Raw genomic sequence first — 15,486 nt, 5'->3', positions numbered from 1 at the left:
GAACTTTTTTATTTCTTGACAATTTTCTGTAATTTAGGTACCAAATTAAAGAGCGGATATTGAACTTTTCAGAAATGTGGTTTTCTTTTTGAAACCCAGATACCCCCCGCCAAATGAGTTTTTGGTATCCTTTCTTCAAATTGTTTTTGCTCACTCATGCGTGAATAAGAAATAACCTAAGTAATATCGGATGAAAGAGGAGATTCTAAGCTTTAAATTGGTAGGTCATTTGTCTATTCTATTTATGAATAAGTTATGATAAATGATCGCTAAATCTCGGTTTCGTTTATTCTGGGACGCACTAGTTATTCTCGTATATCTAGAGGTGTTGTGGCTCGGTGGATAAGTCTCTGCATTTTTAACCAAAATATTTTGGGTTCAAATCCCATTGCAGCACTCGCGTCCTTTGCCAAGGCATTTACCTAAATTTGCCACTCTCCACCCAGGACTAGTAAACGGATACCCGGAAAGAAGGAATATCTTGAATGCTTGAGTATCTAATCAGAGTAGTCATGCTAAAGCCAGGACAATCGTATGCAGCCCTTAGAAACATTGTATGCGCTATAGTAATGTTGCATATCATTATTATCATACAGTATATCCACCTAGCTTTAGGTATGGCAAAGCTACAGGCTATAATTCTCCGTGCTTACAGCTTTTTCAGGAATACCTTCCGCAGGTACCTTTTTACCTCACCTAGGTCAGGTGATATCCTTTCTAAGGGAAACTAATGCCGTGGCTGAGATTTGAACCCACCACCCTTTGATTGCGTGGCAAGCAAGTGGCCAAACCACTTAGACCACAACAGTTATAATCCATTCAAATTCCATATGGCAATTCAAACTAGAGATTCTCAGTCTTGAGAGACAATTTGTTTATAGGCCTAATCATTTGATCTCTGAGCAACAATCCAATCCAGAAACAAGCAAAAAACATTGCCGATTGAAAGTTCATTGGATGGCCCACATTACTTTTAGCAGTGCATTAATTAGGCGGAAACTTTCATCAGTCACTTCATGTTATACCAATTTGCCCTGAAAGAAAGCTACCAGTTAGCATTGAAAAGAGAAACAGAATTGAACTCTCCCTTTTGTGCCATACTTTCAGAAGCTGCAATCAAATGTAAATTTCCCAGAAAGCTAATGAATTATGAGCATAACAAGCATTTCATCAAGGAGCATGGAAGTAAGTATTGACCCTATTCCACCCATCTCCGATATCACACTTGAAGGTATTCTGTTTCCTTCACTCCATAGTTTGATAGTCCGTGTGGTTTTGACAGCTATGCTTCCCAAAGGTATCCCCCCAAAGTTTCTTCTCTTAAAGCTAGAATCCGTCTGCTGCAGCGGATCTAGCGGAATCCCAGAGATGCCAAGGTCAAAGACCAGCTATGCGTAAGATTTTCTGTGACTCGGCTTGAGATCACAGGATCTGTAAATGTATATGGGGATGATAATCACAATGATACCCAGGGTAACCATTTCAGTTCCGAAAACTGTTCTCCCAGCAGGCCCTGCTATTATCATTACCCCCACTTCACCTTGATCAGGCACATGAGCATTCAAGGAATTTCTTCCTACCGGGTACCCATTTACCTCACCTGGGTCGAGTGCAGAACAATATGGATAAATTTCTTGTCGAAGGCAATTACGCCATGGCTGGGATTCGAACCCCGGGGGGGCCACTTCCATTCACGAGTGGATACCATGCGCGACCATGGGGTCCCGAAAAGCACCCTAAACACGTAATTTCCATATTCTGAAAATGCACCCCTTTACAAGTATTAGCGTGCAAAACCCTACCCTTAACAAGTGATGGAAACCAAACAATACTCTTGGCAAATATTCCCAAATATTCAAAGTCCGGAGACTAGTTCACTGGGCCACCATGCTCCACCATACAGAGCAATGTTTTCTACATACCAATGTTTTCCCAGCTTTTTGCTAGGGATTGGCGGTGATGCAGGAGTGAGAAGGGAATGTTGGGGGATCCTGAGCAGGAGTCCCTATCAAAGGCGGGAATCTCACGCCCAAATGCATGAGAATTGGCACGCTTGGAATCCTATTGAAGAGGGTCCAATGAAATGACCTCGTTAACTTTGTATGGATAAGCCCATCAGATGATTTCAGTATCATTTTTTTTGTGTGTGTGTAAAAAATCTTGTTTTCCTCATACTTCTTCCAATGTTGTGCATGATAACCAGTACTATTTGCACTAGTACTATCTGCAATCCAACAAGTACTATCTGCAATGCAATTGTTGAATGTTCAATCAGATGACCATGCATCTATACAAAATTTTACAATTATTTCACTGCTTCTTCAAGAAATCATTATTGTTTCACAATGTGTATGTTGCTTAAACAAAATTTATCAAAATATGACATTCAGTATGATTTTCAAAGGATTTCTCTAAAATTTAGGCCTCACTGTGAATACTGGAATGCTGCTTTAAACCTTCAAGCAACCCGCCCCAGTACAGAGCAAAGTTTGGTATGACCACACATAACTTACAATCCCACTCTCATCCGTGCCTTCCTCCAGTCTGCCAGTCATCATTAATCAACATTGACTCAAAATGATTTTTCTTCATCTTGAATTCTTTCATTTTTCTGCTGACATTATCTGAAATAAGCCTCAGACCTTATCAACGGTTGGTGGTCTAGGTTCACTGACCAATTGATCTCTATTTTTATTCACTTTTTTTTGAGGGGATATCGTTGTTTTGATGAGCTAAGACCCATGATAATGTAGACCTACATGAGGAGCATTTATATGAGGTCAACAAACTGAGATGAGGCATTTTCCAGGAACTAGATATGTATTGTTTCCTCTTTCTATCACTCACTCTCACTCTCTTTCTCCCTTTCCTGTTCTCTCTTCCTACCTGCAATTCATAAATTTGCATGGCCCTATTCTTCTGCAGGATATTTTCATTCATTGTATGGTTCAAAGAGCTACTCAAACAAAACTAACAAGGTACAAGACACACATCTTTCTGTACTAAAAAAAAAAAAAAACATTGATGAGGATGAGTCGATATGTGACCTGAAGATAATCCTATAATGACTTTATTGCTTTATTTACAGCTATCAAATCACCATGAAGAGATAGTATTTATTAGGCTGAATTGACCACCCACAAATTTTCTGTAATGAATGGATTGACTTGGTGGTGAAGAGGCAACCCTTCTCTTCTTCACCATGGCTTTCCTATGTAACAGGGGCATGAGTTTCATCCCTAATCAGTAAGTACAGGAGAAATTGAATTATGGTAATCCTCTACCAATTGTGACTGGATATTTAGCATTCAAATTTTTATTGATATTGTTGTGAAAAGATAAGAACTTTCAGACAAAGTTGGCGATGGTTTTGCCTTCTATCCCAGTATCTCTTCAACATCAACAGAGGGAGGGGGAGAGGCCGGCTGGGGGGGAAAGGGAGGGAGATAATAAAATATAAGCAGAACTGCAGAACATAGAATAAAAGTTAAAATTATCATTCTAAACATATGATTGGTTGTTGTAAAACAATGAGAATGTGCTTGTATTTATAGTTGAGTGACCTAAATAATGGCAATGGCCTTTTACATCCCCAAGATAATCATTCAACATGTACTTGGTTTGGTGTTAGCTCATTATAGGAAAAGTGGTATTATCTTTCATGCACTCCTTACCTACACAAATGAGTGCACAAAGTTCAATGTCAAGAAACCAGGATATATTCTCTATCAATCTTCACACAAATTAATCATTCTTTCATTCTTACGAGACTTCCGTAATGGTCTTAAATTAAGGACATATCATTTCGAGGAATAAACAAACAAAAAGTCACATGACTTTGTTATCTTTTTAGGATATACAATTACAAAAACAGACTGTTAGTACATAGCTTGGAAAATTAGAAAATGATACTTTTTTCTCATATCCCCATTAACTGATATAGCAAGGTCAAAGTAATGACGTTGGTTAATATTTGACACAGTTATTGGACACAATGATTATCTGTGTTTAATTGTTATGATCAATTGCGTCAAAACACAAAATGATTATTGTTTGAATACACTGACAAAACAAATATAACTGTCTATTTTTTTATTCAAAGCTATAGACCATTATTATTGAGTCATGCATGGTATATTGTAGGAAAGAATTCAATGAACAGCAAATAGTGGACACCTTTGATTCCCATAATTTGTCAATGGTACAAGAGTTGCGAGAACATACAAGATGAGATACAGTATTCATATTTTCACTACAATATCAAACCAAGGGTGGTGAAGACGATGACAAATCGCCAATAGTAACGGTGGTGGTGGTGATGAGGATGATGATGATAATGGTGGTGGTGATGGTGGTGATGGTGGTGGTGGTGGTGCTGCTGCTGCTGATGACGATGATGATGATAATGGTGGTGGTGGTAGTGGTGGTGTTGGTGTTGGCAGTGGTAGTTATTGTGGTGGTAACTATAATGATTATGGTGGTGATGATGATGATGATGATACTGCTGCTGCTGCTGCTGCTGATGTCAAAGATAATGGTGGTAGTGGTGATGATGGTGATGATGATGCTACTGATGCTGCTGCAGATAATGATGATGAATCAGATGAATCTGATCAATCAGAAAAATACCTCCTATATCAAGAGACCCATGTCCCCCACTGAGAGTGTTCCCATTGGCAACAAGACCACTTTATGTGAAGTGAGTATGAAAACCACTTTCAGCTGATCAAACGGGAACGCAAACAAAGTGATCATCCAAACTGGTTTCCTAAACCAGTTTCCAGTTAACTAATAATAATAATCCACTTTTACATCGGAACGATGTGTCCAAGCACTTTACAGATATATTATTAACCCGGTCATCGGATTAAATCAGTCACAAAATGTGTGCACATCCTCCACTCCCTGGGGAGCATTCCAGTCAGTCGCCTGTGAGGCGCACACAGTACTGGACAAGCTACAATGATTTTCACATCCTACCGGTTACCCATTTAGCACCTGGGTCGAGAGTGGCAAAGTGTGGATTAACGCCTTGCCACAGGATGCCAGACCGCAGTAGGATTCGAACACACAACCCTCTGTTTACAAGGCGAGAGTCAGAACCACTACACTACGGCTCCTCCACTATGTCTAGAAAGTATGAGAACAATGTCTATAGCTAGTTTTGAATGAAGCACCAAACAGTTCCAAGGCCACTGCACTATAATTCTACTGGTGTAACACTTCATTCCGATTCAATGTACCACAGATATAAAAGACACAATCAGTATTTGAAATCGACCAACGTTTGGGGGGCATTGTTTTGTCTTGGAATAAGTTATGCTTAATGGTAGGCTACAATCGATTGCATCCTTTATGGAACTGGGCCCAGATATTATCTCTTCAGAGGTAAAAGATTTTAATCATTTCCGATTGTTTCTGGTTCACCTTGACAGCTACTAGACCATGGAGAACCTTCAGAATAGGAAGAGCAGCTCAACTAGACGCCTAGTTTGCAAACATAGAATCATCAACAGCCACAACAATCCATGCGTGGCCAATTTAGAGAACAGCAGTGATCAATAAGCATGACAAAACCACACCTACCTGTGACTGCCGAGACGTGACCTGGAAATATTCTGTTCATTTATCTTTTTTCTCTCTCTCTCCCTCTTTCCACCCCCCCCCCCTTAAATTGCATCATTGAATGTACTGATAAGAAATGATTTAAACTGTAAATTAATTTCCATAAAGCACTGATTAATTCATTATATTGTGCGACATTCGACAAGGACAACACGCTTCCTATACTTTTATCAAGCACCACAGGACAATACATTAACAGTATAACTGCAGCAGAATAAAAAATTACTTCCAATTTGTGAAAAACTTTCAGGAATTATTTATTTCATTATATTTTATTTTATTTCTGGCAAAAGGAAAAGAGTTTTAAAAGACCCATTGATCGGAGGCCAGGAATTTACCAAAAGGAGACTGGTATTGTTGTCTATAGGTCCAATGTGCCCTTGCCAGAAATTATCCAATACCTCTAAGTCCATCAGAGCAGGCCTTAAATTTCTATATATTTTATAGGAACATTTCTATAATACTTAAATTTTAAAAAACGTATTTTCATTGCTGGAAGTAGAATCTGAAAATGTAGATACTCTGAAAATTCTACTCTAAACAAAGTTAAATCATCCCTTTAAGTCTTTAGGGGTGTGCAGAAGTTAGAAGTGAGCTGTCACTTGTGCTCTGTTATTCCATATCTCTGTGCTTTAAAATGTCTTTGGCACTTGTTCAAAGACACAAGTCTCCTTCTGAGAACTCCTCAAGGTTTCATCTAAACAATTTTTGGAAAGACTTGTAATTAAAGAAGGCCCATTTACCAGACATTTTAACAAATCATCTTTCGGTGAAGCTTTCATGATCATGTTTAAACATGGACCTACTACAACAAAAGACTCGCCTCCCCTGCCATGAGCTGAAATTAAATTTGATCAAAATAGATCATGTTTTTTTGCTATGACTGTTGCACTGTTTATGCCCCGGTTCCACATCCCATTCCAAGAAAGCCAAGACAGTTAAATGAATTAGTGGGACTGTGAACTGCTTCCTGCTATGATAGAAGTTTAAAGGTTAAGAAGGATGGAGATTGTCAAGTAAACAAACATTATTAAATCAATAACCTGAACATGTCATTGCAGATTTATTGGTCCACAAAATTATGATGAAATTAATTAATTTCAAACTGATTTAAGGCTGATTACAACTAAATAAATTTGACAGTGACAGACTAAAACTACAAATGTTTCTTTTAATCCAAGTAAATGTTGATATGGTTTACCCGTAAGCATGATCCAATTAGGAACAATGGCTTTGGTATTTTTTTCCCACAATGTTTTGTGTTTATTTTTCTTTTTGATTTATTTATTTTGTTTTAACTCTCCCTTTCAGATGATGCCCATTTTATACTCCCATTTTGACTGAAACACTTTTATTAAGATTATTCTGAAAGTGAACCATCTTACTTTAATGAAAAACTACAGCTGTGCAAAAACACCCTGGGAGGCATCTAAAAAGACACCCATGCACAACACGACACAAAACCAACGACTCCTCTTCAATTAAATGGCTATGGAAGAATTAATGAAATAAATCGCATACATGTGTGATTCTGTCAAGAAATAGATTCAGTTTTAATCATCACTGAACTATTGTTTTCAACAAGTCTGATGGTTTCAATTATCATAAATACCATCGCATTTCTATTTCTTTTAAACATAGTATAGCAGGCCTCGAAATAGGATTTTGGGGGGCAAGGCCACTTTTTTGAGGGGCACTTTTTCACTGAGGCCAGGCAGCAGAGGGCACCAAGGCCATACAGAGGGGCACCAAGGCCACTTTTTAAGGGGCATGTAATAAATTATTTGTAGGTGTTAAAGTTTCGCGGCGTGGGGGGGGCTTTCCATAGTCGATGTTATACATCAGATTCATTCTAAACATGTACTTGTACGGATATATCGGAGGGAGGGGGGGTGTTTCATAAAGCTGTTCGTAAGTTACGAACGACTGGTGATACCTTCTTGAGCTACATGTAATTAAATGTGAATCTGATTAGCACCCAAGAAAGTATCACCGGTCGTTCGTAAGTTGTTCGTAACTGACGAACAGCTTTATGAAACACTCCCATTCAAAGTACTGTACTTACGCATCGCGCGCGCTCGCCAGGACAGTACAGCGCGCGCGACATTTGTGTAGTACACATACGGAGCTCGCGCTCGTCCATTCTTATGCTGCAGCTTACATAGCATATGTAAAGCGCGCTAGCTGTGTATAGTTGTGTATAGCTAGCTCATCGTTCGGCGCGGCTTCGGACTAGACTGCATACATGCACTGGACGTCGCTGGTAAAGCTAAGGTATTGAATACTTTTTGAGATCGGAGAAAAGTTTTCCTCGCTCAGAAAAAAAAGTGCAGACTTTCAAAAGGGGCACATTATATATCAGAAAAAGGGCACATTTATGAGAAAAAGGGCACCACGGCCATATAAAAAGGGCACATTTTTAGTGGCCGTAACTTTTAGCAAAAAGAAGAAGGGCATGACGGCCAGTAATGGGGGCATCGACGGCCATGGCCGTCGATGGCCGTCGATTATTTCAAGGCCTGGTATAGAATCCAAGGCAGTTCTTTATCTTGAACAAAACGGAGCTTCACCTATCAAACATTTGGCCATTGCAAGTTTTTTGCTTTCCCATCCTGAGAGGTTATGTTTTTACCGATGACTTCAGTTGAAAATATGGTATTTGGCTACCTTTAAACCTTGTTCTGGGATACTGATAAATGTGACTTTACTCATGCAATAAAAATTAATTTAAAAATACAATGCAATTAATTGTATTTCAACGAAGAAGTTGGAAGAGTAAAATCGAAATTAATGAATATTTTATTATACATACTCCCCAAGCAGTGAAAATAGTGTAACTCAATAGTACTTGTTAATTGTTATGGCCAGGAAGTGGTCAGTAATTAACGAGACATTATAAAAATTCAGGTAAAGAGAGGTGGTTATTAAGCCCCTCGGGGCTATGAAAATCAATACAACATAATTGATGGAAAGGCAAAAAGTATGAAATAATATCAATGGAAATGCTCAATTATAACAGGTTGTTTCTTATCAATGTTTGGGAAATGAATTCAACATTTTTTTTTTTACTTTTTTTTCTTCAACTAGGCAGAGAACAAAGTCAGTGCTTTCTACTTTCGATCAGGGGACTTTTTAAAGTGTGAAGTGTGACGTAAATGCTGCAATCTTCTTCTAATTACTGTATGAATGGTGGTCTAAGTCAAAGGCCCAAAAATGCCCCCCCCCCCTCCCTTAAAAAGTTCATATCAATAATAGTAATGATAATAATAAATACATAAATGAATCAAACAATAATATAAAATTAAATAAACAAAAAATTAGATAAGGTAAAAAAGAGAAAATTAATATAAGGGAATAACCTAAAATGATAAACATTATTATGATATCTTTATATATCCAGTGCCCCCCCCCCCCTCTCTCTCTCTCTCTCTCCCACTCTCCATGTCTCTCTCTGTACCAAGTTCACCTGTTCTGTGTTTTAATCTCATATTCATGCATTTATTTTGAATTCGATTCAACCACATCCAATATGAGAAAGTAATTGGTGAGATTGGGAAATTCAACTCCCATTATCTGCGTGGTTGCTTCCAATCAAGTTAAAATCTCAAAAAGATGTGAAATTTAGATCAATGCATTCATTTCAACTACGATTTGATTAACCAATCAAATTAAACTCTTTCTGAAATTCAAATATTGACAAGTTTATTTCGATGCATCATGTAATGGGTGCTAACTAGAATAATGGAAGTACACTACAGTAATAAGAATATGCAGAATATTTTCATTCACTCTCAATTTAAATGATTTAAATATATCCAGGGCTCTGTAACAAAAAGATTAACGATTAATCGCTAATTTGAAAGAACAATTCTGATTGGTTCCTAGTCAGTCTGGAGAGCAAAATGCGCATGCAAAGATGATCTTGATAGGCCATTTTAGTTAGCGATTAATCGCTAACCTTTGTTTTACGGAGCCCAGGGCTCCATAACACAAAGATTAGCGATCAATCGCTAAATGAACTGACCAATCAATATCAATGTTACACGCGCATTTGGTTTAAAATGCTGACCAGGGACTAATCAGTGCGCTTCTCTCATATTTGCAATCCATCGCAAACCTTTGTGTTGCGGAGCCCAGATCAGAAATTGTTTTCATTTTGGAATTATGTAAATGATTTCACTTCAAATGTTGTTCTAATGTCATGAACTATACAAGCCAAAACTTTGGCTGAAATCTATAAGGGTGCTCTACTGGGGCCGCGGAAGCGGGGGGGGATGGGAGGGGGGAGGAGGGGGCGGCTGCAGGGGCTTCAACCCCTGCACTTTTTTCCAAAACCGTGTACAAAAGAGTAAAAATGACCATCCGATTATGATTTTTTTTTGCATGGTCAGCCCCCCTCCCCAACTTTCAAAAACCTTTCCATGGCCCCTGCTTTAAACCTTAACCCGAATGATAATACATTACAAATAATAACAAGGTGACAAATTATTTTTCTTCGCTGTTCGAGCCAGAACCATGATTGAAATCTTTATGGACGTAGTATACAAATTACAATTACTTAATTACATACATCATGCGCAGTAATGACAAATTAGTTTTTCTTCCCTACTTTCAAGCTCATTAGAGGATGAATGAGAGTTGTTGTCATGGCCGTTAGCGACTGAATGAGAGTTTGATGACATTTGTTGAAGGAGAGATAAGTGGAGAGGGAAGAGAAAATTAACCTCTTGGTTTCCTTTCAATGACAGATCACTTAGTTACGTCTTATTAGTTCCAACAAGAAATAGATGCTTCATTCTAACAACAGAGTGCCTTTCTCAGTCTGTTCTGTTAAAATGTAATGTTAAATGTCAAGTCCTTCCCAGAAAAATATTGATTTGAATCAATAGAGAAAAATCAAACAAGCAAAATGCCGGGAATTTCATCAAAATCGGATGTAAAATAAGAAAGTTATGGCATTTTAAAGTTTCAATTTTTTTCACAAAACAGTTATATGCACAATTCAGTGATATGCAAATGAGAGAGTCAATGACGTCCGGCACTCACTATTTCTCTTTTTTTATTGTTTGCATTACAAAATATTTTAATTTTTACAGATCTGGCAATAATGACCCAACTTGAAAGAACCATAAAGTGTTAAAACAATGGTAAAAAATAAGAATTTTTCATATTTTAGATAATAAAATACAAAACAAAATAGTGAGTGATGTCATCAGTCCCCTCATTTGCATACAGACAAGGAAGTGCGGATAACAATTTGGTGAATTTAAGAGAACCTTAAAAATGTCATAACTTTCTTACTTTACATCCGATTTTGAGGGAACTTTTCGTGTTATGCTTGTTGGATTTTTATCTTTATATTTAAACCAACTTTCTGTTGGCCTGGACTTCTCCTTTAAGTTTACTGTCTTCCCTTCATTTTTTAGAAACTTTTCTTTGTGTCTATCCAGTTCCATGACACTTGCTCCGGCGACAATTGCTCTGAAGGAAAATCTGCACTTTAATCCAAAAATAAAAACTAACCTCCTAAACGAAATAAACCCTAATCCTTGTCTTTACAGTATTCTGAACCGAAAATTCTATTACGATCCTAACTCTAACCCTATGCCGTAGAAAAAATAGTACGACCGAAGCAATCATCGCAGGAGCAAATCCACCGTCCTACAGAACTTTTCTGACCCCAGACTATCCCCATACTATCTCTTTTTGAGTGTGTGTTTCTGTCTTTCTTACCCCAACACCATTCTGCCGGGCTTGCTTAGACACAAATAGCCAGGATATCACACAGCTCATGATTATTGACAATTATGGCAATATTTCTCCTAAACCCGGTTTGGTTTCAGACGACATCTCTCAGCACCACAACTGGACACCTATAGCACTGCAATAATATGGCAAACCATGATTTTTAACAGGGCCATATAGTATTCTACTATATGCCAATAAAATGTAGTCTGAAACTGAAGAGGGTTTAGCCAACCCTTAGCCTTCCCCCCCCCCCACCCCCTCTAACTTCTTAAGCCAACGACAGACTTAAGTAGCTTCCATTTTGCATGTTGTTATCCAAGCAAACTTTTGCAAACTCCCTTGATAGAATTTCTTGGAAATATTTTTATTTTCCATCTGTTGGAAGCTATAATGCACAAGGAGTCTCCATAACACCTGTGGATTTGTTGATCTGAAGAAGCATCGAAAAACATGAAATGAGACAACAGAAAGAAACTTGGCATCACAGACTAACATATGTGCTCCATCTCTCACATCGGGAGAGTTCACACTAGCCCAACAAAGATAAAAACCTCACATTTTTGTCAGTATGAAAGCTACATGTTACTACCTGATATATTTCCAAATTAAAATTCCTAGATATTATAGTAAATAGGTATTTTAAACATTAATATCAAAACAACTTTGCATGGATTTATCTGAAATTAAAGGCATCAATTATGAAAGCCAACAACAAAAACATTACACATAGGCATCAGGGAGCAAGAAAATCTAGGCCTACAATCATCTAAATCTTTTCAATGGAGGTGATAACATCTGCAATAGTTACTTGCCCACAAACTATGAGAACTTTGTTTGTTTGCTTTTATTTCTGTACTCAAGTATTAAATCTGTCATGTATTAATTATGATTAATATGCCATATACATGTATAATAACAATAGTAATGCCAACAATAATGATGATAATAATAGGATTTATGAGGGGCGAATTATCTACTTTTCAACTTTGCTTCAAAAATACATAGTTTATAAAAAAAGAATATGTAATACAATTTTTATCTGGTTTCAGCCGGTGTGAAAAAGCAGAATAATTCCTGCATGCATGCATGCATGAAGAAGTTATTGAAAATTACAAATATTTATCTTAGTCAGGCAGGTGTGAATGAGTCTATTGTTTTTTTTTCATATGTATCCGCGTCATTCAGTCATGTGCTTATTACTGATCTAATCCCTACAGAAAAACAATGCAGCCAGGGCGTTCGACTGGAGAGCCATCGAATCTATCAGTCTGGTATTGGACGTCAAGAATGACAGTTCCTCAGCAATGACAGTTCCTTGCTAATCCGAAACAAATACTAACATGATCCTTTTCGCCCATCCTCAAAGTGCAGCCAACAAAGTTCACAAACTGGCCAAAATGATAGACGTACGTTTGGAAGTTGCCAAGAGCATGCTGTTTAATGAAGAAATCATCGACACATCCAATGAGACTCTCAAATCCTCCCAAGCTCCCACAAAATATTGAATATTCTTTTTTTGTGAAATGTGAACATCGCATGTAGCAAATTATTCCATTATTACTGGATGTCCTATTTTGCTTTAAAGGTTTTAACATTTTTTTTTGTACAGCTACATATAGGTGGTTTGAATAAAACTGAATAAAAACGACTGTTTACGACTCGCCGTACGGCCGCCGTAGAACAAATGTGACCAAGGTATTACTCATCAGAGAGATGCTCTACACTGACAGTAAAAAACAGATAGAACAGTGTTTAAGCCTGTCACTCTAACAACAAGTTATCAAGTTCCTAATTGTTTAAACTTTTTAAACAACTTGTTAAAAAAACTTTTTGAACTTGTTTAAAAACTGCAAACAGTTGTTTAAAAAGTTTAAACAATAGTTGATAGAGGGACGGGCTTAAACAATGTGCTTGAAATTTCAATTGAGAGAGAACACACCATCCCCTGGACATCCTCTCGGGGGAGGGAGGGCACTCACATGTATTGGTGGTACGGGTATGTGCCAGTGTGCTGACCCCTTTTTCAGACCTAATTTTCAGTTCTCAAGACACTCTATATGACAAAAGTTCCATTCAGAAGCCGCCCCGCTCGCAAAACCCTTATCACGAAATCTCTCAGTTTCCTAGCCCTGCCAAAATTGTCCAGCGCAAGCACCACATGCAAGAGATGCAAGTACGGCTTCAAACTCCCACCCCTAGCAGCTCCATGCACCGCTAGTGCCCACATTATACATACATGGCGCTAGCATGGACCGTACCTATTGTACCATGATCCTGTTCTGTAGACCATGGACCAAGGTCCATGTGTAGACCCTGTATTTCACACCACCTGATATATATTTAGCTCCCACACTGTGAAAACTGTGGTGTTAAAACTAATACCAATTGGTGTTAATAGAGGACCAAACCCTGAGGTGTTAAAATTGCACCCTAGAGATAGAACATAACACCAAATAGTGTAAATGTAACAACCAAAGGTGTTGTAATAACACCTATAGGTGTAAAACTAACACCACCAATTTAACACTGGTGTAAAATAACTGGTGTGGTCCTCTATGTACACCGGTTAACACCACAGTTTTTGGTGTGCAAGGCCCATATGTTACCCTTGTGCTCAAGTCCTTAGACCCCCATTTCAGGGTTTCGTGAGGCACACCCCCATCACAATTTGAGTGCCCCCCCCCCAGGACAAATTCTATGGACATACCATTCTGTGCCAATTTGCTAAATATGTTCCGACTATGCAAATCCATTTCATAAACTTGTTTAAATATCAAAATAGCTATAACAGTTTCGAGCGACTGAAATCATTCATTTAATTGGCTTAAAATAATAAATAAATAATATAGGATTTGTAAAGTGCACGTATCCACCTTGCTAGGTGCTCAAGGCACTCATATATTACCCCGGATATAGTCTACCGATTCTGGTGCGCACAGCTTTTTGAGGAATTACTTCCTGCCGGTACCCATTTACCTCACCTGGGTCGAGTGCAGCAGAGTGTGGATTAATTTCTTGCTGAAGGGAAACACGCCATGGCTAGGATTCGAACCCACGACCCGCTGTTTGAAAGGCGAGAGTCAGAATCACTAGACCATGATGTGCCCACAATAGTAAACTTGTTATAGAAATTCTGCGTAATTATTAAAACAAATCTTTCTGAAAGAGGACCTAGTACAATTATCCATATGAGTCAATAATTAAGGCCTATTAAACCCTATCATGTTATGATATCTGTGAAAGGCAAAATGGTGCAATTAGCAGAGGCATGTACAGAGGCCAACACATTTATCGAGCAGGTGATACTTCAAAATACATTAAATAATGAGTTATAATGAGAGGAAGGAAGAAATGGAAATGGGTGGGGGAGGAATTCAACATGACGAGCAGAAGGAACAGTAGATATGACACCAACAATCATGTAGTCATTGTAGCCCGTACCAGCGACGATGACAGACCGAGCAACCACAAAAAATGTAGGTCCACCAGGAACACCTCTCTCATTCCTTGACCAGATGCAACGTGTAACGGGACGGCAGGATACAATCTAGGACGATCTGAAAATCAGATTAAAGTTATTCCTCACGAAATTGTTAAATTAAATCTAATGTGTGTCATAGAGTTTGGAGGGGGGGCTTGATGGGTGTAACGGCCGAGCTGCCAAGTGCTAATAGGGTGCTCGACCACAAAGGGGAAGCAATGGATTTGGTTCATGGGGAGAATGTCAAGCGTTCAGCTTCTTGGGTAAATTGAAAAACAAGAAAACATTCACAATGGGAACTTAAACTTCCTGACATGTGTTCACACCATCTTTTATGTCCATACAAAATTCTTCATCACTGTCTGCATCACTGTATGTAGAGGGATGCCAGACCCAAATCATTTCAAATATTTTGATAAAACATTTTTGAAAATTTGATTCAGCTCCAGTGTACCCACTTCCAAAGAATAAAGCATGTTGGTTGCTTGCACTAGTTGCTTGAACCATGAAGCCAATCCTTGGTTCCACTGCTTAGTTCCATGTACATACCTTAGGTACAATAGAATGATTCTCCCAGGACATGTTCCATGGGCAATAACAGAAATTGAAAAAGAATTCAAAGATCCATCCCT

This window comes from Lytechinus variegatus, chromosome 4 (genome assembly GCF_018143015.1).
Source record: "Lytechinus variegatus isolate NC3 chromosome 4, Lvar_3.0, whole genome shotgun sequence".
NCBI classification, from domain to species: Eukaryota; Metazoa; Echinodermata; class Echinoidea; order Temnopleuroida; family Toxopneustidae; genus Lytechinus; species Lytechinus variegatus.
Note: the sequence above shows the minus strand (reverse complement) of the source record.